We start from the raw sequence: 24849 nt of genomic DNA, 5'->3' as shown, positions 1-24849 counted from the left end.
TTCCCGTGCCCACTTCTCTAAGAGAGCAGGGTTTGCCTAGTAACATACTCCTCTTTTATTTTCATGGGACACACCTGGAATTCCGAGTAACATGCACATGTTGGAAACTGGAAAAGTGGAGATGATTCTGAGCACAAGAAGCCATGGTTGAATGCTAAGGAAACACTAGGCACTGTGCTAATAAACACTCCTTAGGAAGCTGGTGCTATTTTCCCAAATTTTCAGATAAGAAAATCAAAAGGTAATCTACCTTAGGTCACAAAACTAAATAGCAGGGCTTAAATCAGTTGGACTCCAATGTCTGTGGTCTTAATCACGACACTAGAAAAAGATAACGAAGAAACAGAAAGGAGAAGAGAAAGGGGCCTTTTTAATTTATTAAGAAAAGCATAGTCATATTTTTAGCTTGCTTTTATTATTGTTATTTGAAGATATAAACAGCATTCATGTCTTCTTGTAGTCTAATGACCTAGCAGGTAACTGCAGCAGACAAATAAATAAATAAAAGATTTTATGAAACAACAAAATAATAAGAGGACTTTTATACAGGAAGTGAGCAAAGATCCTGTCTCCCTAAGTCTTGGGAGTTGGTTTCCACCTTTTCTTCCTACCTCCACCTTTGAAGTGGCCGGGGCTTCTTCCTTACCATCTCTGACCCAGCATCAAAGTCTTCAAGTTGTTTCTGGTGTGTGTATTGGGGGAGGGGCGTGAGGTGACAGGGCAGGGGTGCAATGGGGACCCACCTCCAAAATCAGGGAAGCTTCTTGCTCAGGTGGTCCTCCTGTATGGACACAAATTGAGTGTGGAAAGCCCACCAGGTCCCTCTGCTGCTGGGTCTCTCAGAGTTAAAGAAAGGTTTCCTTGAGAATCCCTTCCTGTAAATGTCCAGCAGGCCAGGCAGCATGGATGTGGCAGGGAGCACGTCTGAAGGAAAGTCTGCACCTCTGAAGGCTCGTCTACTTCTTTTCTATCATCAATGACCAATAAGAGGACAGTAAAGAGGAAACTCTTATCCATACTCCATCTCAACCCTGAGAAACGGCTGGAAAAAGGGGGTCAATATGGAAACCCACAAAAGGAGCCATGAGATGACAGCCCGTCTCCTCACTGTGCCTGAGAATAAACACCCTCATACAATTCACTGAAGAAATGGGGTTTAAGGATATTCTGGTTCTACTACCCATTAGCGGGTGTGACCTTGGAAAACCTACTTTGCCTTGTACCTGTAAAAAATAGAAAACAAGTAGACCATCTTAAAGGACTGTTTAAAGGTTACAGGCTTAATATTCAGAAAACCCTGAAAAGCGTGCAGGCAAATAAGTGAAGTCTTAGCTTTATGGTTATTGCTGTTAGTATCATTACTGACATAACTCTGCTTCTGTGTTCCCTGCCCTGTGATAATCTAATCTTTCCTGAAGACCACCCTCTGGTGATTTCAGTGTCTTCTGTGTTCTAAATTCTCTATTGGAATCTGCCAGCACATCAGATGATAAACATTTTACTGGTGTAAATGCACCAAATATACTTAAAGCTGTTATTTTTTTTTTGAGATGCATCACATATCCAGGCCCATTTCTAATATCTGTCTTAGAAGAAAAGAGCCATGACATAGATGATTAAAAGCACTGAGACCTGGCTTTCTAGGGAAGGCTGGGGAATGGAAGGCATGCTGCTAGCTTTCCCTAGTGGAAAAGTCAGTGAAGAGACACAACTCAGTGACTGAATTCCCTGCTGTGGGAAAGGTGAGTTAAATAATTGGAGAACTCATCCTGGAGTATTCTAGAAAGCAAGGGTAGAGATCAATGCTATGATACCTCCCAGACTATGATGTTTCAAATATCTAGATTCTTAGCCTCTCAAAAACATGGTCCCCAAATATTTTCTACCATTCCCATTTAGAAGTGGGTATATAGATCCCTCCTTTGAGTCTAGGATATGACTTGCTTGAATAGAGTAGAATATGGTGGAAGTGATGTTTTGCCACCTGTGGGTCCAGAAGGTAATGAATGGGCAGCTTCCAATTTCTATTTCTTCAGATAGTTTTTAAACCCAGCCACCATAGTATGGCGCTTCCCAGATGGCACTAGTGGTAAAAAAAAAAATCTGCCTGCCAAGGCAGGAGACACAAGACTCAGGTTCCATCCCCGGGTTGGGACGATCCCCTGGAGTAGGAAATGGTACCCCACCTTCAGTATTCTTGCCTGGAAAATTCCATGGACAGAGGAGTCTGGTGGACTACAGTCCATGGGGCCACAGAGTTGGACATGGCTGAACACACACACCCCCCCATAGTATGAGGAAGCTCATGCTGTTTATCAGGCCTTCATGAAGAGGCCCATGTAGAGACAGACTAGACAGAGACTAAGGCTCAGCCCTAGTTGATCTCCCAGCTTATAGGCAACACACATGGGCTTCCCACATGAGTGGGCCAGTTTTGAAATGGATCCTCCAGCCCATAATTGAGTCACCCTACTTGATTTAAAGTGTAGCAGTGCTGAGCTCTGCTTGAGTTGTAGATTTTTGAGTCAGATGAATGATTGCTATTATTTTAAACACTCAGTTTTGCAATGGTCTCTAATGAAGCTAGATAATTGATATACTGCATGTTTTGGGGAGACTCCTTTCCTAGATCCTTTAAGGTACTCTCTGGGGCCTGAAATACTGCTTTGTTTTGCTTTCTCCTCTTGGTCCAGCTGAGGACTGAAATTAGCTGTCAGAGCTGGGTATATGGCAGAGACACAGGAAGCCGCTGGTCAGAATGTAGACGCTAACACAATCCCCAGCCTTCAGACTGTCTATGTGTCAGCAGGACTAAACTTGTTCCTAAAAGGTCTTGTCTCAGTTTCTAAAAAAAATCAGGCTTCTTGTTAATAATCAGGAATGCAAATTATATCAACAAGGTACATACAAAAGGCAAATACATGTCTTTTTTCTCAAGGATAATATATAATGTTAATTGGAGTTAATTGATATATTACACATAGCTGGGTAAAAATGTTACAACCATTTAGATAACAATTTGTCAGTGTGTACACACATGCTCCCATCCATGTATGCTAACAATACTAACCCCAACTCAGTGATTTACACTTCTTATACTTTATCCTAAGCAAAAGATCTAAAGAAGAACAAGGAAGATGCTTATTTAACATGGAGAAGTAGTAAAAATAAAAGTACATTATACCTGTCTCATGGAATATCATGCAACAATTAAGATGATAATGATGAAGACCAGTAATCCTTAGTTTATGATGTAATATCAAATGGGGATATCAGAGTATAAAATTATATGTTCATTAATTACAACTCTATAAAAACAGAGATACATATTGACAAATGCTAAAAGGGGATAAAGGCAAAATAAGCTATTTTAGGATTTTTCCCTTTTAAGAATAAAACTTTTAACATTATAAAAGGAGAGACAGAGCGATGATCCACTAAAAAGATAAAATCACTCTCCAACCCAAATAAGCTAAACATTTTCCTGATGAAGGCAATTATTGACCTGTTGACCAAAGCCAAGAACTAACACTTGGATCCTATGGAATCTGTCTCTTAAAACGTTATTTTAGATGATAATGTCTTAGAAAATAAACCTTCTATAATTTTATATATCATTTTCACACTCTGGGCATTTAATAAAAGAAAACGGAGGCAATTCAGAGATTTCAGTTAAGTTAGAGAAGGAAATGGCAACCTACTCCAGTGTTCTTGCCTGGAGAATCCCAGGGACGGGGGAGCCTGGTGGGCTGCCGTCTATGGGGTCACACAGAGTCGGACATGACTGAAGTGACTTAGCAGCAGCAGTAGCAGCATATCATAATTTTGGCTTTGCTTCCCACCCCGTGCCACCCCACCCCCACTTTTAACCTTTAATTTTTTCTTTCCTAGGCTTCCAAAATATAAAGCGCTAAAATAAAACCAGCAACAACAGTTTCCACTTTTAAAGTGAACTTTAATCTGATTTTCGCAAAGATCCATCCCAATTCAAAGTCACTGCTGCACTACTGGTGATTGTAAGATGGTGTTTGTCTTCTGCATTAAAAATTGAGAATTCTAGTCACACAGGAGAGAGAAAACCTGGTTTAGACATCTCAGTGATCAAGTGCATGCCAGTAAATGCAAAAGGATAACTGATTGCAATTGTATGCTTGGATATTTAAAGCCAAACCCATTTTTACCCTGGTTGTTTAAACACTGGCTTTGCCACTCCAGTACTCTTGCCTAGAAAATCCCATGGATGGAGGAGCCTGGTAGGCTGCAGTCCATGGGGTCGCTAAGGGTCGGACACAACTGAGCAACTTCACTTTCACACATTGGAGACGGAATGGCAACTCACTCCAGTGTTCTTGCCTGGAGAATCCCAGGGACGGGGGAGCCTGGTGGGCTTCCATCTATGGGGTCACACAGAATCGGACACGACTGAAGTGACTTAGCATAGCATAGCATTCTCTGTCCTAAAGACATGCACAGAAAAATGGAGAAGAAAGACCTGGCTCACTCAAATCTCAAACTTCCTCTCATAGCCCGGTGAGCGGAGTGGCAAGTAGTAAGGGTAACTTCTCTGCCAGCCTTCTTGCTGGAGTCATCAGCCTACTTCACCATAAGCCACATAAGTGCCATTCTAAGCATTAAACATACTTTTATTTGTGTGTGTAACCAAACATTAAATACACATTTTCCTAAGCTAATGTCCAAGCAGAGCTGTTTACAATTTACTTTAAAAGATAAATGGTTTCTGGAACACTGAATCCATTTCAGAATTTGGTCACATTGAGCCATTTTTCTTAGTCATAAAATAAATTCCATAGTAGAGAAAGATAATTCCATAATTCTGCCTCTAGGTATTAGAGCAACAAGAAGTCTATCTGTAGCCCTTTTTGAATCAGCCCACTCAACACTAATATAAATGTAAACACACCAGTCAGCCAGTCATTAGGGACTCGAGAAAAGTCTTGGGAGCTAAAGTATAAACTCCCATTTGGTTCCAAGGCTCCTAAGTTAAGCATCTTATTGCACACAGACAATAAAACAGGCAGAAGTCAAGATGTTCTCTACCAAGATAAACTAAAATTAAATGAGGTTAAATTAAATTAAAATAAAGGAATAAACAACCCCTAAACTGAGTAACTTTTAGGAGGCCCACAGAGATGATACTTCCAGCTCTCAAAAGTCAAAAAGATTACTATTCTTCTCTCATATACACACCTTAAATTGAGTTGTTTAAAAGAATCTACATTAACACCTCTTGATCAGTGTCAAAGTAAAAATTGCTTAATATTTAAGCAATGAAGTCTGTAGCATGAAGACTGATTTTAATTGGCCCGTGGTACTGTGGCTTACATTGGAGATGTTTGTGGGCTTAACATTACAGAACAGCCTCCCATCTCTGTACTTAAACAGGCCAACAACATGTTTGTAAAGTGGAAAAGGTCCACTTAAATGATGTAAATGTTTAGGTGGGTGATGAGAGACACTTGGAGCACCAAATTCTCTTTTGATCTAAAATCAGAAATGAAGCTCTATCTAAAAATGATAATTGCTACATCTCAATTAAAGTTGTTTTTATTTGATAGTCTTTATTTGATACATAGTTACTTATAAAAAAACCTGAGTATACCTGAAATCTGTGCTTCCCATTAAGCAGCGATAAGTTTTAATACAGAATTTGCAAGTGTTCTGAAGTGTCATAGTGACTGAACCAGAAAAATCATGGCTCTCACACAGAGTAAATGCAGATTCATCGGTGGTGCCTCTTTCTTGAACTTTGGAGAGACTGGGTCTCCACAGAACTAGATATTTGGGCCACCATGAGTGGAGTGACACCTTTTCTAAAAGTTAAAACTAACTTTAAGACTACCCAGAAATTGGGTCATTTGTAGAGACATGGATGGACCTGGGCTTCCCAGGTGGCACTAGTGGTAAAGAAGCTGCCTGCCAATGCAGGAGGTGCATTAGAGACATGGGTTTGATTCCTGGGTTGGGAAGATCCCCTGGAAGAGGACACCGCAACCCACTTCAGTATTCTTGCCTGGAGAATCCCATAAACAGAGGAGCCTGGCGGGCTATAGTTCATGCAGTCACAAAGAGTCGGACATAATTGAAGGGACTTAGCACGCACACATGGATGGACTTAGAGGCTGTCATCAGAGTGAAGTGAGTCAGAAAAACAAACATCGTATATTAATGCATATATGTGGAATCTGAAAACAATGGGTAGAGACGATCTTATGTACAAAGAAATAGAGGTACAGGCTTAGAGAACAAATGTGGATACCAAGGGGGAAAGGGGAGGGTGCGATGAATTGGGAGGTTGGTACTGACACACATACATTATTGATACTATGTATGAAATAGATAACCAATGAGGACCTACGGTGTAGCTCAGGGAACTCTACTCAGTGCTCTGTGGTGACCTAAATGGGAAGGAAATTTAAAAAAAAGAGGGGATATATGTACGCATTTAGCTGATCACTTTACTGTACAGCAGAAACTAATACAACATTGTAAAGCAACTACGCTCCAATAAAAACGTTAATAAAAAGACTACACAGAATAGACCCAGAACCAGCATTCACTTGGCACCACACTGTGGGGTCTGTTTTAACTGGTCAGTGGCCCATGCCAGTGGGCTGGCTAAATAGTTTATCACCTTGTAATATACAAAACTGGGGCAGTAAATTAGAGAACTCTCAAGGATGCCAATATTTGTATATTAGAGTTTTAAAGTCTGAGATATAGATTTTTTTCTAAGCGTGGCAAAAGTCCTGGAGTGAGTTACATCTCCTCTGGGATATCAGCATAAAATCTATAGAGAGGAAAGGACAGATTCAAATGAAATGAGCAGAATAATTCCAGTGCTGAATCAATTTGATTCTATGTTATAAAATCACCATACAGTATGTAGGCCTAGTCTAGAGGTCAAAAGTTTCAGCTATACAGCTCAACTTCTCAAGAAGAGTCCTGACGTCTACTTTTTCTTTTGATCTCATATAATCCCCATACCATAATTTTAAGTTTTGAGAGTCTAGTCACCCACTCGTGTTCTTGCCTGGAGAATCCCAGGGACGGCGGAGCCTGGTCGGCTGCCGTCTATGGGGTCGCACAGAGTCAGACACGACTGAAGCGACTTAGCAGCAGCAGTAGCAGCAGTCACCCTAGTTATAACCCAAACCCAGGCCTGATGTCATCTGACACTCATGTCTTATACTCTCTTGAAGTGTGCAGATTACTAGCAGTGGCCCTGAACACCATGTCTATTCTGCCTCAATTTACAACTGAGAGAACCAAGGCCTAGGGAAATTATGTGCCTTGCCTGAGTGTGCTGTGCAGTGGGAACTCAGACCCAGAAAACGTGCCTCTTTCCAACTCATGTCTGTCTACTCAGATGCTAAAGAATAAATGGCACCGGTAAAAAGGAGCAATCAGGCAAGGCTACATGATAAGCAGGGACCAGTGCAAAATGAAAACGGGGGCTCCTTATTCAAAAATTATTAAGAATTTCAAGAAGGCTAGAGCAGCACATTCTAGGCATGGGGCCAAGGGTGACTGCACAAGTAACACATCCATGAAACTGATCCTGGCTGCAGTTATGTCAGCACTTACTAAACTGTGACTCTTTGAAGGCCAAGGGGAAGAACATCTCTTTGAACACTGAATATGCTCAAAAATGATCTATCATGTGGATAAGTGAATGAATGTGTAGGTTAGTGAGTGAAAGAATGCAGCTGGAAAACTACACCTCAGACCCAGGGTCAGGTTGAGTTAATACAGTAAGTCACCCTGGGAACTTGGTCCACTATTTAAGTGACACAATTCATAATCTGAAAATACTTCAAACACAAAAAATTTCCTAGCCCCAGCATAAGTAAGTTGCCAGTACCATGTCCAAAATGTGAGCAGCGAGGTTTACATGTGGTAGTGTTACAGTACTTTTATGTGCTCAAGAAATGCCAGCTTCTTAGCAGAACTGGTCTTGTGTTCTTTTCCTATCTCTTTGTGTTTAGAAGTAGCTATCCAGATATATTTTATAGAACCTATCCATGTGCAAAACTACAAAACACTTCAGATGCGAGTATTTCATATATTGCCAAGCATCCCTGATTTGAAAACAGTAGTAATAATAACAGCACAACCATTTGTTGAGTTTTATTATGTCAGATACCATGCTCAGTGCTTTGCATGTATTTCTCCTGAAGAAAGACCTCATAACATCAAACTGTGAATGAAGTAGATATACTATCCTGATTTTCCAGTGAGGAAAACAAGGCTCCAAGAGGTCGAGGGGCACATCAGACAGAATTTGCCTTTAGGACCATTCGGACTTCTGAAGACTAATTGTTCTTTGGAAGGTTGGCTATACACAAAACAGCAGAGCAAGGGCCACAGCCTGCCTTTAAGGAATGAGACTTTTATCTGGTAAGGACTGAGTGAAGTTCCACTTTGGTGACCAAAAATGCAGTCATAAAACCCTGAAAGTAGAAATTTCTCATACTGAAAATCTAGGTGGTTAATTTTATAGCTTATTGCAAATTTGGATAAAGACAGGTAAAGGAGGAGCCTCCTCACCTATCTTTTATGGGGCTTTAGGATCTGATTCACTGCATTACTCTAACAGGAAAAGAGGCTGAACTCTGTACTCAGGGTGAAGGAAGACTTTGCTAGGCTGAGATTTCCACTCAGGCAGTCTGTAATATATTTCATTAAGGGACAGAAAGGCAAAAATGTGGGTAACGTTCATGATGACAGACTCACATTTGTCTCAGAACTGAAGAGAAGAGAGTTAATGTTTCTGTCTCTACCTCTCCAGATAGAAGTGACTTCATAATTATGGCTTGTATTTATTATGATGTTTCAAAGTGTAAATCTGGCATGGGTATCTTACGTCTCATTTAAAACAAGCCATAGGGAGTTAAAAAAAAAAAGAAAAAAAATATGAGAGCAAATTCATTTGATATATCCTGTCCACTTTTATGTAGCATTGCCCACCAATGTCATAGTTTTTACATTTTTAAACTGCCTAATTAAATGAAAGTGCTGTTCCAGGGATGCAAAATTTTTTCATAATGGCAGAAAAATATTTCTGGCCAAACGCCAAAGTTTTCTAGCTTGTAAGCCCTCATGAACATGTTTATGTAATGTTATGCGGGGTGTATATAACATGCATATATAGCAATGTATAAATACAAATTCTGTTGTTCAGTTGCAAATAATTTGTAACAAAATGCTGATTTTGTACATATATTCAATAATAAACCAGTCTCCTCCATGTAAGTTATTCGTAGTGGTCCCATTCTCTGCCCAAGACTGCCGACTCCTTGGAAAATACCCTGATGCTGTGAAAGATTTAGGGCAGGAGAAGGGGACGACAGAGGATGAGATGGTGGATGGCATCACCAACTCAATGGACGTGAGTCTGAGCAAACTCCGGGAGATGGTGAAGGACAGGGAAGCCTGGCGTGCTGCAGCCCATGGGGTTGCAAAGAGTCGGACACAACTCAGTCACTGTACAACACCAACAACAAAGAAAATGGAAAGAACCGGCAAAAGTAATCATTACCAAGTTTATTTATCCATTGAGTTACTTATTTGCCTTCTCACAGGTCAGATAATTCAAGCTCTGTTCTGAGACATCGCATCAGATGACATCTGCACTAAAGACTCGTCAACCTATACAGAGATCATTAATGAGGATGGCTTCCAGGTGGCGCTAGTGATAAAGAACACGCCTGCCAATTCAGGAGATGTAAGAGACTTGGGTTTGATCCCTGGGTAGAGAAGATCCCCTGAAGGAGGGCATGGTAACCCACTCCAATGTTCTTGCCTGGAGAAACCCATGGACAGAGGAGCCTGATGGATTTCCAGTCTATGGGGTCGCAAAGAGTCGGACACGATTGAAGCGACATAGCATGCACGCATGAGTGTTTTAAGGGAGATTAATGTCTCAAAAAAAACAAATCAAAGATGGCAAATGTGCTGTATTGGAACTACCATGCACTCTATTTCGCACAGAAGACTCTGCAAATCAATCAAGGTATCCTTTTACTCCCTGACCTTAGATGTAGCCCCACACATTTCTATAACACAAGATGCAACAGCCTACTACCAATCAGGTTTGGCCTCTCTACTTTGAAACTCATTTTCCCTGCCTGTCCTACGTGTTCCATGGGGAATGGCTCTTCAGGGATGTAACTGAAAATTACAGGGAAATTGTGCCATGGTAGCGTATCAACCCCTGAGAGCTGAATGAGGTGCAATTACTGCTAACTGAAAATATTATCTATATATTTCTGAAAATTGACTATAAAAACTATATTAGCAGCAGTGAAGTTTTAAGTGATCTTGAAAGAAAAGGGCAAAGTGTTATAAAATGTAAATGGCAATAATAAATTTGAGAAGTGGGGCTATTTGTGTGTGTGTGTGTTTTTGTACAGATAGTTATATGCACATTCATGAGGTGGGTTCATATTTTTTGAAATCACCAATAGATTTGATACTGTGTGGCAATTAAAATACAAAGATAAATATAACATTAAGGAATGCTACTACTAGAAAGAAACTTGGAGATCATTTAGATTCTTTTTGATGCCCAGCCCAACCTCCCTTTGTTCTAATGAGAGCACTAGGGCCACAGAAGACCAGGGCTTTGTCCAGAGATAGCTGGTTGGCTAACAGTGTTGCCAGGCCTGGTTTCCAGATTCCCAGCTCTGTCCTCTCCCTCCTTTTTAAACTGCTCTGACGGCCTTTTCAGTGATGGGACCATGGTTTGAACTTTAAAATTACATTAAGCCTCACAAATTAGCTGTTAAGTGTGTGGCAGAGAAGAGGAGAGAGAGGACAAGGAAAGAGCGAGGGGGAGACCGCTGACAACTTCCCACACTTCCTATCGAACACAGCATCTGATTTCCTGATTGACCTCTGGGGACTTAAAGCCTCATAAGTTGGAGATGGTCTTGGCTATGAGTGGGCGGGGTGACTGTCACCTGAGGAACCACATCTGACTGTCCAAGAGACAGTATCAGAGCCAGCAAAGGAGAGCCTGGTTATCTCCATCACCTTTGATCAACCATCCTCTGCTGCACCAGTAGCTTCACTAAAACACCTTTGTATAGTCCTCCAAAATGGTCCCCTGGTCCCCCACTGCTTCTTTGTTTAGTCACCCCATGAAAGACAGCTGGATTTAGGAACCCTTCAATTCAGTTATTCAGGTAAATAATATTCACCCTCCTAAGAAAAAAGTGAATGATTGCATATAGAATGCTTAGGACAAAGTAGGACATGAAGACAAGTAAGGTTAATATTTTTATTGTTACTATTATAATGATTTAAAAGCCCCCAATTGATATTATAAAAGTAACAAGGCCCTCCTCACTACTTAGGTTCTATGACTTACTTTCTTTCACTGCATCAATCAAGGAGATTTTATAGTGAATGGTTTGACATCAGACAAACTTTGGAGCTTTGGAGTCAGACAGGTTTGGGCATGAATTCTGACTCAGCCACTGTAGGGCTCCTAGCAGGTACATAATTGTAGTGGACAGAATAATGTTCCCATTCATCTCCAAAATGTCCATGCCCAATCCTGAGAATCTGTGAATAAACTGTAATATATGGAAAGAGGAACTTCGCATATGTGATTAAGTAAGGGATTTTAAAATAGGTGGATTTATCCTGGATTACATGGGTGGACCCAATGTAATCACAAGGGTCCTTAAAAGGTGGAAGAGGAAGGCAGAAGAATCCAAGGAGACATGACTATGGAAGCAGAAGTCAGAGTTACAGGATAGCTAACTCTTGAGTTTGGAGAAAGGGGCACAGCAAAGAAATCCAGGCAGCCTACTAAAAGCTGGAAAAGGGAAGGAAATGGATTTTTCCCTTGAGCCTCTGGAAAGAACACAGCCCTGCTGACACCTCGACTTTAGCTCAGTGAAGCCCATTTGGGACTTCAAACCTCCAGAATTGTCAGATAATAAATCCCTGTTGTTTAGACATCTAAGTTTGTAGTAATTTGTTACAACAGCAATAGGAAACTAACTGATGCTCCTGGAGCATCCGTGCCCTTACCTAAAAAATGGAAGTAAAAAAAAAATATGTGCCCCAAAGTGCTGACATGAGGATTAAACAAGAGAATGTAAATAAAACTCTTTAGTGCCTGGCAGAAATGAAGAACTCAATAAATGTTCAATGTCATTATGTATGATATCATTACATAGAGATGAGATGGCTATGTTATGATTGTGATAAATGGTGATTCCATAAAGTATAATTCATTGTATCATAATGATCCCTTACATCTGAGTGGCACTTTGGTTTTTATGAAGCCCTTTTATCAACACTGTCTTATTTGATGCTCATTTTATTCGCGAGTCCACAGATGAGGAGCCAGAGCCTCCGAGGGGGACAGTGCTTTCCTTAGGTCACTCAGAGAGCCCACTATTGGCCAAAGTTGGGAGTCTAAGCCATTCCAGACACAGCAGGCTGCTGATTTCATCATGTGGTTTATAGAAATATACACACAGGGTGTGGAGAATCTTAAGACGAAACAAAAATGATGAGGCCAAATGATGATGGGGTTGGTCACCCCACGCAAGGCCATTCCCCACGTGGTCTCATCCAGCGGCGTTCTGTGCCCGCGCCTCCTGCCCCAGCTCTTGCAAGTGCAGCTTGCGGCCTGTCTCAAATGCATCTAGTCAATTGGGCAAAGCACAAGGGAAAAGATTTCATCCTGACCGCAGCAGGCAATCACCTGATGCCCTGAAACATGAAGTTTGATTACCCTTATCTCAGTTTATCATTAAATCAAAGACTGTTGCTACGAATACTGGACCAGGACTCCATTTATGAAATGATATACGCCAGTCAGCAGAAGTGAGTGAGTGCCCTTTTTCTCTCTTAATTTCTGCTCACCGGGAGGATCCTTTGCAAACTACGGAAAAAAAAGTCTCTTCAGCTTTGAGCAGATTTTATTACTCTCTTCACTCTTTCATGAGCTGGCCGGGTTGCCTTTGGCTCATATGTATTCTCCCTGTGTTGTGGGCAAGAGGTTTGCCACCTACTACCCAGTAGCCTACCAATACTAGTCTTGACGTCTAGCACCTTGCTTGGATGGGAATCTGAATGTTACAAGATGCTGAGCAAACTGCAGGTGCTCTGAGGTTTGAGAAACTCTAGCTACACTAGAGCCTCATCTGTGGTCAAGGTACCATAGAATGTGAGTCACTTGAGGAGTTTGTTGAAAATGCTAACACTGGGACCTCATGCCAGACCCAACAACACAGACCCATTGGTGCTGGGGCCCTGGGAATCTGCATGTAGCCCTAGGTGATTCTGATCAATTTTAAAGTTTGAGGACCACTGGTAGAGATCAAAGATGTGGGTGATGACAGCAATGGGCCTGATTTTCCATGATGCTATTCAGGCTTTAATTGGCCTAGGGGGCAAACAGCATAGAACACATGCCACTCACCTACATTTTGTCCTTCAGCCCAACCATCAGTGGAGCCAGATTTCTGACATCATGAATCTGAAATGGCTGCTATCTGGGTCAGGGCTCGGCAACTAAGCATCAAGGTCTGGGTACATCTCTAGGGCCTTGGAGCTCTCCTACCGAATTCCCCTCTCCAGTCTGGCTGAATGCGTGGCAAGTGTAGTGTGTGGGGGTGGAGGAGAGCTGGTTGTAAAACTGGCTTCAAGGTCTATATATCAGTCAAAGATATGACAGAACCACATGTGAAAAGACTGCATAGTATAAGGGCTAAAAGCATGGGCCTTGGAGCCAGACTGCATTTACTTTTACTTAACAGACACTGAGATAAATATAGTACTCACTACAGGCCAAGCACTATTCTAAGTGTGTTCAAATATTAATTCATTTATGTCTCACCAACAACCTACCAGGTGGCTACCACTCATCACCATCCACCTTTCATGTCATGAAACTAAGGCTCAGAGAGGTTAAGTAATTTGCTCAAAAATCACACAGTTCATTGATCACATAGCCAGGACTCACACCCCAATAAGTTGGTGCCAGAGTTCATGTCCTTAACCACCTTACCAAGTTGCTTCTCATGGGCCCTAGTCCCCTGGTTCTAGTACTCATTAGTTGTTTGACCCTGGTAAAATTACTTAATCTCCCATCCCTGTTTTCCCCTGTGCAATAGGAGTAATAATAATAGCACCCACCTCAAAGAATTCTGACCAGAAGATTTAATATATTCACTTAAAAGAGTATCAAGCACACATTAAGCACTTAATAAATGCTAATTCTGAGTTAGCTATTCATCCATCCTCCTCTCTCAGGGGTAGCATGAGGATTAAATTAGATAACATACGTAAAGTACTAGGCACAGTGCCACAGCACCCGGTAAGCATACGGTGAGGGCTAGCTGTTATTATTAGGCATGTTGAGCCAGGACGGTTTATTTTAGGTTTTGTCTGGAAGGCAACTGTGTTCTATGTAAGGGGAGGCAGCATGCCCTTCACTTCAGCAAGTAATTGGGTAGAAGCCAGACTAATTATTAAATCCAACAGGTTCTCTGCTTTATGTCACCGGAATATTCCTGAAAAGTTCCTAATACTGAGTTGGTATATGCTTAACGCTTTTCCCCCATTGACCTACCTTATCATTTCTGATTGATCTTTCATTGTCAGTGATTCTTCAGACTAAGAATCTGCTCTCAGACTGTCATGTAACCGTTAACTTATAAAACACTTAAATATACCAAGGAAAATTGAACCACTGGAGCATTTCTTGGCCAAGCAATTGGCTTAATCATCCCCTAATGTAATTGTTTTCATTTTACTTTTCCTTTAGTATGTCTTCTTGTGCTTTTACTACTGAGAACTTCTGGTATTTCCTCTCAGAAAGCTTATGTTATTGTTAAGACGCTCAGGCGTGTCCAACTCTTCACGGGCCTGTGGACTATAGCCCGCCAGATTCCTCTATCCATGCAATTTCCCAGACAAAGTATTGGAATGGGTGGCCATTCCCTTCTCCAAGTGATCTTCCCAACCCAGGGGTCAACTGAACCCGCGTCTCCTGCATTGGTAGGTGAACTCTTTACTACTGAGCCACCAGGGAGGCCCAGAAAGCTTATCACCTCCACTGTTAAATGTAACTGTGGATTGATTACAATTTACGTTAACTCAGGTGGATAATAATGGCTTGGAAATCCTCATACCCAAACAGCCCTACATAGAGGAGGGATGGGCATGGGGGGAAGCAGGGAGAAGGTAAGGGAGTTGGGAAGGCAGGATCGTGGGGAGCCACTAATGTGGGGTGAGTTTATCCTGAAAGCTCAGACTCAGGAAGGGATGCTAGATCCCCAGGGTCACTCAAGGATGGGGTCTTCCAAAGGGAAGTATTACTTTAGTAACTCTGAGTTGTTTGCTTGTTCTATCAGGAAAAGGCTGCCAGAGTTCCAACCCCATTGCTTGCACACTTCACCAGGCATGATAGATTATAACTACAATAGAATACGAAGTTAAGACTCAATTAACACGTTTACTACAATATTTGCAACACATCTACTATGTGTCACACACTCTGCTAAGTTACAGGGGTGAATACAGCAGCCTAAGCTCCCAGGGCCTGCAGTTGAAGGAGCACCTGGAGTCCAACTCATGCTTTTCTCACAATTTCAACAAGTTGCTGCTCTCTCTCTTCCACTTCCTATCTCCACATCCTCCCCAAAACCCTATCTACATATGCAACGTGTTCTTTGTTAAGAGTCTACACCTAGTTTTTTCAAGTTAAAGCAAAAAAGATGAAGCCCATGATGCAGCAACCTTCTAGTCTGATTCTTCTAAACCCCTCTGTGGGGGAAACGAGCTTGCAGGGTAATATGAGGCAAACCACGTGATCCTTTGCCATGTTCCTGTGTAACACTGAACCAGTTGGCAGTTGACGTGGGGGTTTTAGCTCTGATCACGAAGCAAACTCCTGAATCATCACAAGATTGATCCCATCCATTCTGATGGCTTAAGCTGCAGGGCCATCTGCTGATCGGCTCAGTACAGTAGACCAGAGAGAGACCCTCAATAAATATTTGTGGATTTGCATGGCAAACTGCTTTTTCACACCTGAAATGCAAGTTTAGGTCAGGACTCAGAAGAGGACAAGTGACCTAGACCCCCCGCCCCCATCCCAGGGCCTTTGCCTAAGCTGTTCTCTATGCTTGGAATGCCCTCCCTCTCAGCACCTCCCCTACTGCCCCTCGGTGTCCACCTGTCCAAATCCTACCTAGTTCAAGGACCAGCTCAAATATCAGCGCTCCACAAAGCCTTCCCTGGCCACCCTAGCCAGAAATAACTTGTCACTGCTCTCAATTTCCATAGGTTCGTGTGTGTTCTGGCACTTAAGACACTGGCCATTTTATTTTGGCTACGTGTTTACCTTGTCTTCAATGCAGCACTCAGTAAGAGCCTTGAGCTCTGGATCCATGTCAGTTCCTCTTTGAACTGTTTCCCCACCCTGGCACCTCCTTGTATGGAGTAGACACTTGGTAAAAATTAGCTGTATGAACAAATGGTTACCCCAGCAATGACAAAAACAGAAGCAACTGCAACATTCTTTATCCCTCCTTTTTCTCTCTCTCCTCCTCCTTCTTCAATAGCTTTTAAAGATATATTTACTTGATCTACCAATTACCCATGGGAGGTTTGGGGACTTACTGATATATGTAGACAACTCTGCAGACCAAAAAGTGTTTCTAGAGACCCTTCTAATGACAAAGGAGGCCTCAACCAATGTAGAAGCTGGGGGAGTCTGCGTCCCTGGTCTACTGACAGCTGGCTCCTGGGAATGGAAGTGTTATTTTCTCAAAGAGCTTCATCTGCTCTGGTTCATATGTGCCAGTTCCTCGCCTGAGCAGAAACTCCTGACTTTATTTTTAAATACAGACTCCAATAATAGGCTAAGTAATTGCAGATCTTCCCAAGGACTTTTTATACATGTACCAACATATTGGACTTTTTAAAACCCGTATTTCCTTTCCATAAATAAATACTGAAAACCTTAAATTTCAGCACCATAGGTAGTGGTAATGTGTATTTGTTTTTTTTTTTTTTCCCTCCCATAGGAATCTGAATCAAAAAGATCAACCAAAAATGCTGACGCATGGGTGATGATTTCTCAAACAACATATCTGATTACTCACAGAGGTAAAAGGATTCTGCCTCAGCTGTAAGTAAGAAAAGTGTATATTATAGTATAATATGCAGTCAAACTTCAGTAATACACTTTTCATCCTCATGCCACTAAAGCTTGAACAGCTGCAGCTCTGTCTTTGCTGATGGGGCCCATAAATACTCCTGGGAAATGGGACAAAGATACATAATGGATCTTCACCTGCCAAGATCAGGGAAATGAATGTCAATTGCACCCTGATGCAGAAGCACTTTTTGGTAGTGATGAATGTTGCCATGTGTCCTGTGCCATGCAATTTTGGACAGGAAAACCTAACAGGGAAAAAATGGTGGGAGAAGATGCTACCCTAGGACACTTGAAAAGAAGGGTATGTCATAATTATTTGCCTAACAGAAATGAAAATGAAGAAGAGTGTGTCAATACAGTTTCATTCAGAGAAAGGTCAAAAGTTAGGAGCATACATATTCTGCACATATCATTTCAATCAATGCAAAGATTTCCCTCAAAATAGAACTCTTTTATTGAAAACGAATGTCAGAATTATCAAGGAGTCAGAAAATTGCCTTGGGGTCCGGATTCCTGAAAACAACTCAGTGCAGTGACGGCACAGTGGGCTGAGATGTCAAGCAGACCCGAGTTCAAATCCTGACTCTACTACTTCCCTGCTCAATGACCTGACTTCTCAGGTGCTTGAGTTTCTTTTTCTGCTTTTCCGATAAAGCACTGATAATAACAGAACCCGCCTTCGTCATCCCAGCTGTCTGAGTGTTACAGGACATAACTAAGATAAAGATCTTAGCATAGTACCTAGAAATTAGTTAGCAGACTAATGACAAGTGATAGTTGCCAAGGTTGCTGCTTTCTGCTCTTTCTCCTCGATCATCAGCATCACATCATCCCAGCTATCTTGCAGCTGATTTCATTAGTAAACATTAGGAAAAGAGGTGAGAAGACTAGCTCCCACCAAATTATGAGACCCTCTCCCGTTCCTATCAGTTCAGTTCAGTTCAGTCGCTCAGTTGTGTCCGACTCTTTGCGACCCCATGGGCTGCAGCACGCCAGGCCTCCCTGTCCATTGCCAACTCCCGGAGTTTACTCAAACTCACGTCCATTGAGTCGGTGATATCATTCAACCATCTCATCCTCTGCCGTCCCCTTCTCCTCCCACCTTCAAACTTTCTCGGCATCAGGGTCTTTTCCCCTTCCTATATCAAACTCCAAAAGCAGTACTTACAAAATCTTTTTCTTTTAAAAGCTTGGCAACATAACCTTACAAACATGTCCGCCTAATTCATGCCATTCTTGCTTTAATAAGCAATGGCTACCGTAACAGGGAGCTTAACTGAGTAAAAGGAAGAGAGAAAAAATGTCACAGAATGCACTGGATTCCATTAGGCTTGGGCCCCAGATTTTAGGTCCATTACACGGTCTTTGTGATAAAACAATGATACGTTCACTTCTTCAAACAACCAGACAGGGCCTTTTTCTGTTTCAGTCATTCAGGACCACCAGCTAAAGGCACTTCATTCTTTTCTTCCCCTTTTCGATAGAGTGAGTTTTAAAGGTCTAGGATGAGTGACGACTGAATGACTCTTTCTAATTCTGTAATTCTGGTGATATAATTGTATCAAGTCTGAAGAGGCTTTCCTGTGAACCCTGTAAGGTTGAGGCAAACCTCCTCTTAAGTGGATCAGGCCACGGCAAGCCAGCAGGGTCTTTCTGCAGGTCCCCACCCCCCTGCCCCTAAAGTGGGTGAGAGGCCCAGCACAGGTTGGCAAACAATGGAAACTTCCTGTTCTGGGTGTTAACTTTAGTTACCACAGCCAGACAATGCTGCCAGTGGTGTGGAAGAAAAAATTGCTGTAGCCAGCTGTGTTGTTCACAGTCGGATGGATTCTGTGTAGCTCCAAATGGTGATGGAGCCAGCAGCCTGTTGTAGCCAAGGACAGAATGATGGATGATCTACATACTGTGTCCAAGTAGAGAGAATGGCAGAAGTTCACTTCAGGGTTGTTAAAATGCTAATCTGGGTGAGTTAACAAAAGCTTAATAGAAAAGAAAAGTTTGAGAAATAAGTATACCTCATGTGGTACCTATGTGGAGCACTGATTTGATCGTTCTTGGTTACATAAAGAGTTGCTTTTCAAAGTAAGAACGTTTCCTAGTTTTCCTGTTGGGATGAATGGAAGCAGATTCACTTATCAGCTGCACTGCCACTGCTGTCAGGTCTGAGGAGAAAAAGTCAGCCTGACAATAGCCATCGTAACGGAAAAGGTTACGATGTGCTTAATACAGTTCTATGATTTTCATTCTCACCACGTGTCATGGGAATAAATCAAAACACACTTTTTTCCCCCAACTGGAAGCTGGCAGCTGTTCACAAAATAAGCTGCAACCTAAGACACCGGCTTTGGCAGATTTTAACGCTAAGTCTCCATTCACAGGAGCTACTGAAAGCAAGATCTCCAGCTCCATTGACAGTTTCAACATTGAATTACACTACTACTACATTGTATTATTACTGTTGAAGGCAGGAAGATCGGCCCCTTGTAAATATCTGGTATGGACAACCTTGCCTTAAAACCTTTAGGATGAAATAGCATGCTTCAGAAAAAGATGCAGATTTACGTTTCTTGCCGAATGATCCAGTTTTGCCATTCTCTGTTTCTTTAGATTCTTACTAAGTTTAACGTAGAGAAACATTCTGCCTCACATGATGTTGGAACATTGGCTAGCATAGCTCCTTGCAAACGACAGGGACTCAATAAATGCTGACTGCCTGGCATACCCCAAGTGCCTCTTGCTTCCTCTAGGAATGAAATCTAGAATGGGCAGGCTTAAAGTCTATTAATTGAAATAAAAGGTAATATTTTATCTTGCAATATGCTAAGGAAGGCGTTCACCTCCTACTCTTACACCAATAATGGTTAGGCATTCAGCCAGGCTCTTAACTCTGCATAAAATGCATCAGAAGGGTGAAAAATGACCCTGTTTCAGATGCATTTTTCACTCTTTGTAACTTAGTGAAACTCAAATGCAAGAACAATGACTAAGCTAATTACCAAGGTTTATTATGATGGAGCAGCAAGAAGTGAACTTCTCCAGTTTCAATAAGTCCTTAACAATTATGGATATCTTTGCGAATCCAAGCTCTGATTCCTGCTTACTTTGCTTGTGTACTTTAAAGAAATAGAAATCACCACACAGGATTCAGGGGCCTACTTACCCCAAAACAGGTACTGGACAGATCCTTCCTGTTTAGCAAGCAGCGAGTGAACTGATGTCCACTGGGTTTCTAAGTAAGCTAACCCATTCTCTAGTTTACATCACACCCATCTTTCAAATCCATCAAATGAGGGGAGACAAGGCCAGATGGTGCTATTAGAGGACTTCAAAATAAATAACTAATAAATAAATAAAACAGGACAAGGGCAGAATACCCACAAATCTAAATAAAATTCAAGTTAACTAGCTGTTTGGTGAAGGAGAAGCCACAATAATCCTGGCACACTGTCCTGAATCACAGAAATGTTTCTCAAAAAAAGAAGTTCACCTATGTAGCATCCCTCAGAGAAACAGAGACAGGTAACAACCAGAATCCAGTCCGAACTAGGTGCTGGCTGTTAAAATCTCACCAAATATACCACTGGAAAAAAACAGTCTGCTAAACAACACATTTGGAAATCTCAGGGTTTTTTTTTTTACTTAACTGTCTTTCTAAGAGAACAGTCCAGGGACCTAAACCAAAGCAGACACTAACTATCAAATACAAAACTCAGTTTTGGCTGGGCTACAGTTTATTTACTTAAAGATGTTCAAGTTCATGGTAACATAGGCTTACATCTCAGAACTTATTTAGCAATTTCCATTTATCTGAGCCAGGGTAAATGTCTGTATAGCACTCACCAGCCTGACAGAATATGCCTGTCACTTACTACATTAAACATGACTACACACAACTTAATTTCTTGAGTTAGATACCAAAGAGAGGGAGGGGATTTTTCAACCACATGAATAAGCCAGCATCAAAACCTATTGTTAAACCACCAAAGAACAGCAAAATCCTCACCTTGAGCTGTCTGGGATAAGATTTCTCAATTCTACAAGAAAGAAACCTTGAAAAATTTCTCCAAACATGTATTTGTCCAATTCTGGGCAGGGAGGGGAGACCAAAGTAGATTAGAAAAATGTTAAACCTTTCCCTCGTACTTCAGCCTTGAATAAAAGAATCCACTTTACTGGCCCAAATATCAAGTAGAGGGAAGGATAATCCTTAAAAAGCAACTCAATATTTTACTGCAGATTTAAATTCTTAGGAGCCAGAAGTTCTTGGGAAAACTGTCCCGGTCATTTCTTCTCCCAAGTAACTGGAAACATTACGGTTATTTTTAAGGAAAAGCAGTCGCCCACAGCAATGGACATAAGGGCCAATGACTGTTTACAAAGTCTGTATCTCTATAATAATCCTTCTGTGTGAATCTCCCAGCTGAACGCGGTGAGAGGTTGGGATGCTGGAACTTCGGTTACTGACTGGTCACCTCGGAACGGGGAGTATTACTCTGAGTTTCTCTAACACTGCTACCTCACTCATCTCTAGCTCCTTGGCATTTAGCTCTTCACAAGTTCGGGGTTTAAAGAATCACCTGACAGCAGTGGTCCCAAGAGTCTATACGGCAAAAAATGTGCAAACCCAGTTCTCTTCCACACCTTCAAATACTTATGACCTTTTATTTCAATCCAAGAGTTATACATGATAGAGGAAGCTTTAAGCCCTTCCAAATTACCCAAGGCAGCTGCAGTATCAGTTTCTGCAGACCTGGAACAAACACCACCGCTGTCAAGACGGGAAATAAAAGTTTCCCTACCTTTTCCTCACCATCCCCCTGTCAGCGGCTGCCGACGCGCGTGGCGGCTCCCTCCCGGCTGCGGATGCCTCCGGCCGCCGGAGAAGGGGCTCATGCAAAATTGACTCTTCCTTATTTGTTTCCATCCATAATTGATGGGTAGATGAGAACGTAACACATCTCAGCGCTGGGCTCTTGCCGCCTGGCGGAGACCCTGTCCAAGACGCTTCCGTAAATCATTTCCAGCGGGAGAACAAAGCACGGAAAGTTGCGGGGGAGAGTCGCAGGGAAGAGAAACCGGGGCGCCGGCTGGGAGGCGGGGGTGGGCGGTGGGCAGCTCCGGGCTGCGCCCGCGGTGTGCTCGGCCAGCAGGGGGAGAGGGAGGGTGGGAAGTGGCCGCCCTCGGGGCAGAAGCCCGGGGGCTGGGGAGGGGCCGAGTCCCCCGAGCCCCCGCCCCTCGGCACTACCGGTGGGCCGTCCGACCCCGAGGCGCACCTACAGGTAGCCGAGCTGCCTGGGTGTCGGCGGCTGCGCTGCGCCCCTTCTCCTGGCGCGGGCGAGTGCTCGCCCGTCCACTGCTTGCCTGGCCCGGCGATGCCGGAGTCGGCTCCGGGGCTGCCGGGAGGGCGGAAAGGGGCGGCGGAGCCCGCAGCCGTCTCCTTTAGCCTCGGCTCGGCGGTGGCGAGAGCTGGAGACGTGGTGCCCGGCACCTAAGCAGCCCGGGTTCCCCCTGATAAGGTGTGGGGGAGCGCGGGGGCTGGCGCTGCCTGGCAAGAAACTTTTGCCAGCTCCTTCCTTCTCCTCCTTTTTTTGGGGGGGAGGGGGTGCACAATGTTGAAGGGCCCCTCCCCCCAAACCTCCAGCAATGCCAGTTTTGACGCGTCCACCAAACCTCTCCAGCCTTTTGCGCGTCCCTTGCACGGCAGGCGGAGAGCTGCTTGGAAAAGAAATCAACTCTCCAGTGCCAACACACACACATCCGCACACGTACACACATACACACACATTAGAAGCGATTCAGGCTCTAAGGATCTGGGTCCGATCCCCACCAGGCGCCTAGAGCATTAGCAAATTTTTATAGGGCTGTCTTACCTCATGGGGGGAGGCTTGGTTTAAAAAAAATAATAAACGCTTGTTACGCTCAAGGAGAAATGAAAATAAAAAATTGAAATATATATATATATATATATATCCCTGTGTCTCTTTAGGTTTTGGTTTCTTCGGTATAATCCTGAAACTCGCCACCACCAGTCCTTGCAGCAGCGGCAGCGACAGCAGCAGCCGGACCAAGCGGGAGCAAAACAAATCGAGGCACGGCAAATGGTGTAATTCGATCCATCTCCAAGTCAATCCATCAGGCGAGCCGGAGTCTAGTTCCCTCCCTGCACTCGGCAGCTCGCGGCGCGGGGCCCACCCCCGGGCGCGGACAGCAGGAGGCGCGGGCGGCCCGGCGCGCTCGCTCGCCCGAGCGCCGCGGCCAGCGCCGCCTGGAGGCCCCCTGCCCGGCGCCGCGGCCAGGCTGACCCCTCGGTGGCCTCCGCGTCCCTCCTCCCCGGCGCTCGGCTGCGCGCCCTCCCTCTCGCCACCTCTCAAGAGCTGCTCCTTCCAGCAGCTCCAGCGCCTCAGTCATCCGGCTTGCGGCGGCTGCTGCAGCCTGCGAAGCAGCCTTTTCGCTTTTCCCCCTCTTTCCCTCTTTTTTCTCTCTCTGAAAGATTTTTCAGAGCTTTCCTCCAGACATCTAGAGGACAAATCATTGCAGCCCAGAGGAGCTGCAGGCACAGTTGCTCCGTAAAGTTATGCCTTACTTTCCTGATCTAAGATTTTTTTAAGCTCATCCTTAAAGCCCGCCCCCATATTACCTTTGTCGTCCCCCCCCCACAACTTCTCTTTAACCACTAAGCAAAACAGCTGGGAGAAGCAATCAAACATTGTTTTATCTTTATAAAATACAGAAATTGCCCACTAAAAAATCCCATTTCTACTTTGAATGAAAGCCATTCAGTACAGTATAATTTTGCAGGCTAATGAGCCGGTTTTACAGGCAAGTGTTTCGTGTAATATGTTGTGGGAGAAATGAAAATGTCCTTGAAGTGACATCATTTATAGCTGACTGCCACATAGGAAAGGGAAAAAGTCACACATTTAAAAACGAGAGGATTTTAATTCAAACTTCATATCCAAGAACGGGCTTTGTTTTATTAAGATTTCCAGTTGAATTATGAATCACTGAAGGCTCTAAATGGCTGGAATGAACCATGATGCCCTCATTTAAAGAAAAAGAAAGACGAAAGCTTTTCCGCCAAACTTTTAATTTTCATTTGAGTATGGTTAATTACCGTGAAAGAGAGAAGGGGGCAAAGTATTTTCCTTTCTTCAGTGGTTCCTGCTTCTCCCAAGCACAGTTACGTGTTTACAGTTAGGAAAAAAAAAAACCCGGTTCTGAGTTATTTCTGAAACTTCCACGGACAGCCTTGAAAAGGAACTCAAAAAAGACACCCCAAGGAACTGCTGCAGGACTCATCCGGAGAACTGTTTCCTTACTAGTTAACATTTTGTTACCAAAAGGAAGAAAGAGGATGGACCCGGAGTCTTTTAAAATATAAGCTCTCTTCCTGCTGTTCTTCCTATTCCAAGTAAAGGGTAGGGGGCGGAAAGAACAGCTTTGGCAACACAGCATTGTGATTTTTCTGTTGTTGTTAAGGCTTTTGTTGGCTGGCTGGCTGGTGTTTTGGGTTGTGCTGGGCTCTGACATCATTGCAAGTTACTTGGCAGTCAGGGCCCTTCCCCAGCCAACTTCTGACCCAGAAAGCTCTGCCTCTTTAACTTGTATCCAGTCACTCTGTCCTTTCTCCATCAAGA

The 24849-nt window shown here is 43.1% G+C and overlaps 1 protein-coding gene across 8 annotated transcripts in view; it reads right to left on the bottom strand.

The window, feature by feature from the left end:
* Positions 1-23367, bottom strand: part of SEMA6D (semaphorin 6D) — a 57951-nt gene extending 34584 nt beyond the window's left edge. For 7 of the 8 annotated variants that reach the window (XM_055435914.2, XM_055435919.2, XM_055435921.2 and 4 more), the window contains exon 1: positions 22012-23076. The gene's annotated coding sequence lies outside the window, so the exon portion shown is untranslated. The other variant, XM_055435916.2, reaches the window with a different exon arrangement.
* Positions 23368-24849: the final 1482 nt, after the last annotated feature.

This window comes from Moschus berezovskii, chromosome 9 (genome assembly GCF_049115385.1).
Source record: "Moschus berezovskii isolate FMDL1 chromosome 9, NW_MosBer_1.0, whole genome shotgun sequence".
NCBI lineage: Eukaryota > Metazoa > Chordata > Mammalia > Artiodactyla > Moschidae > Moschus > Moschus berezovskii.
This window is presented reverse-complemented; position numbering and strand designations above follow the sequence as displayed.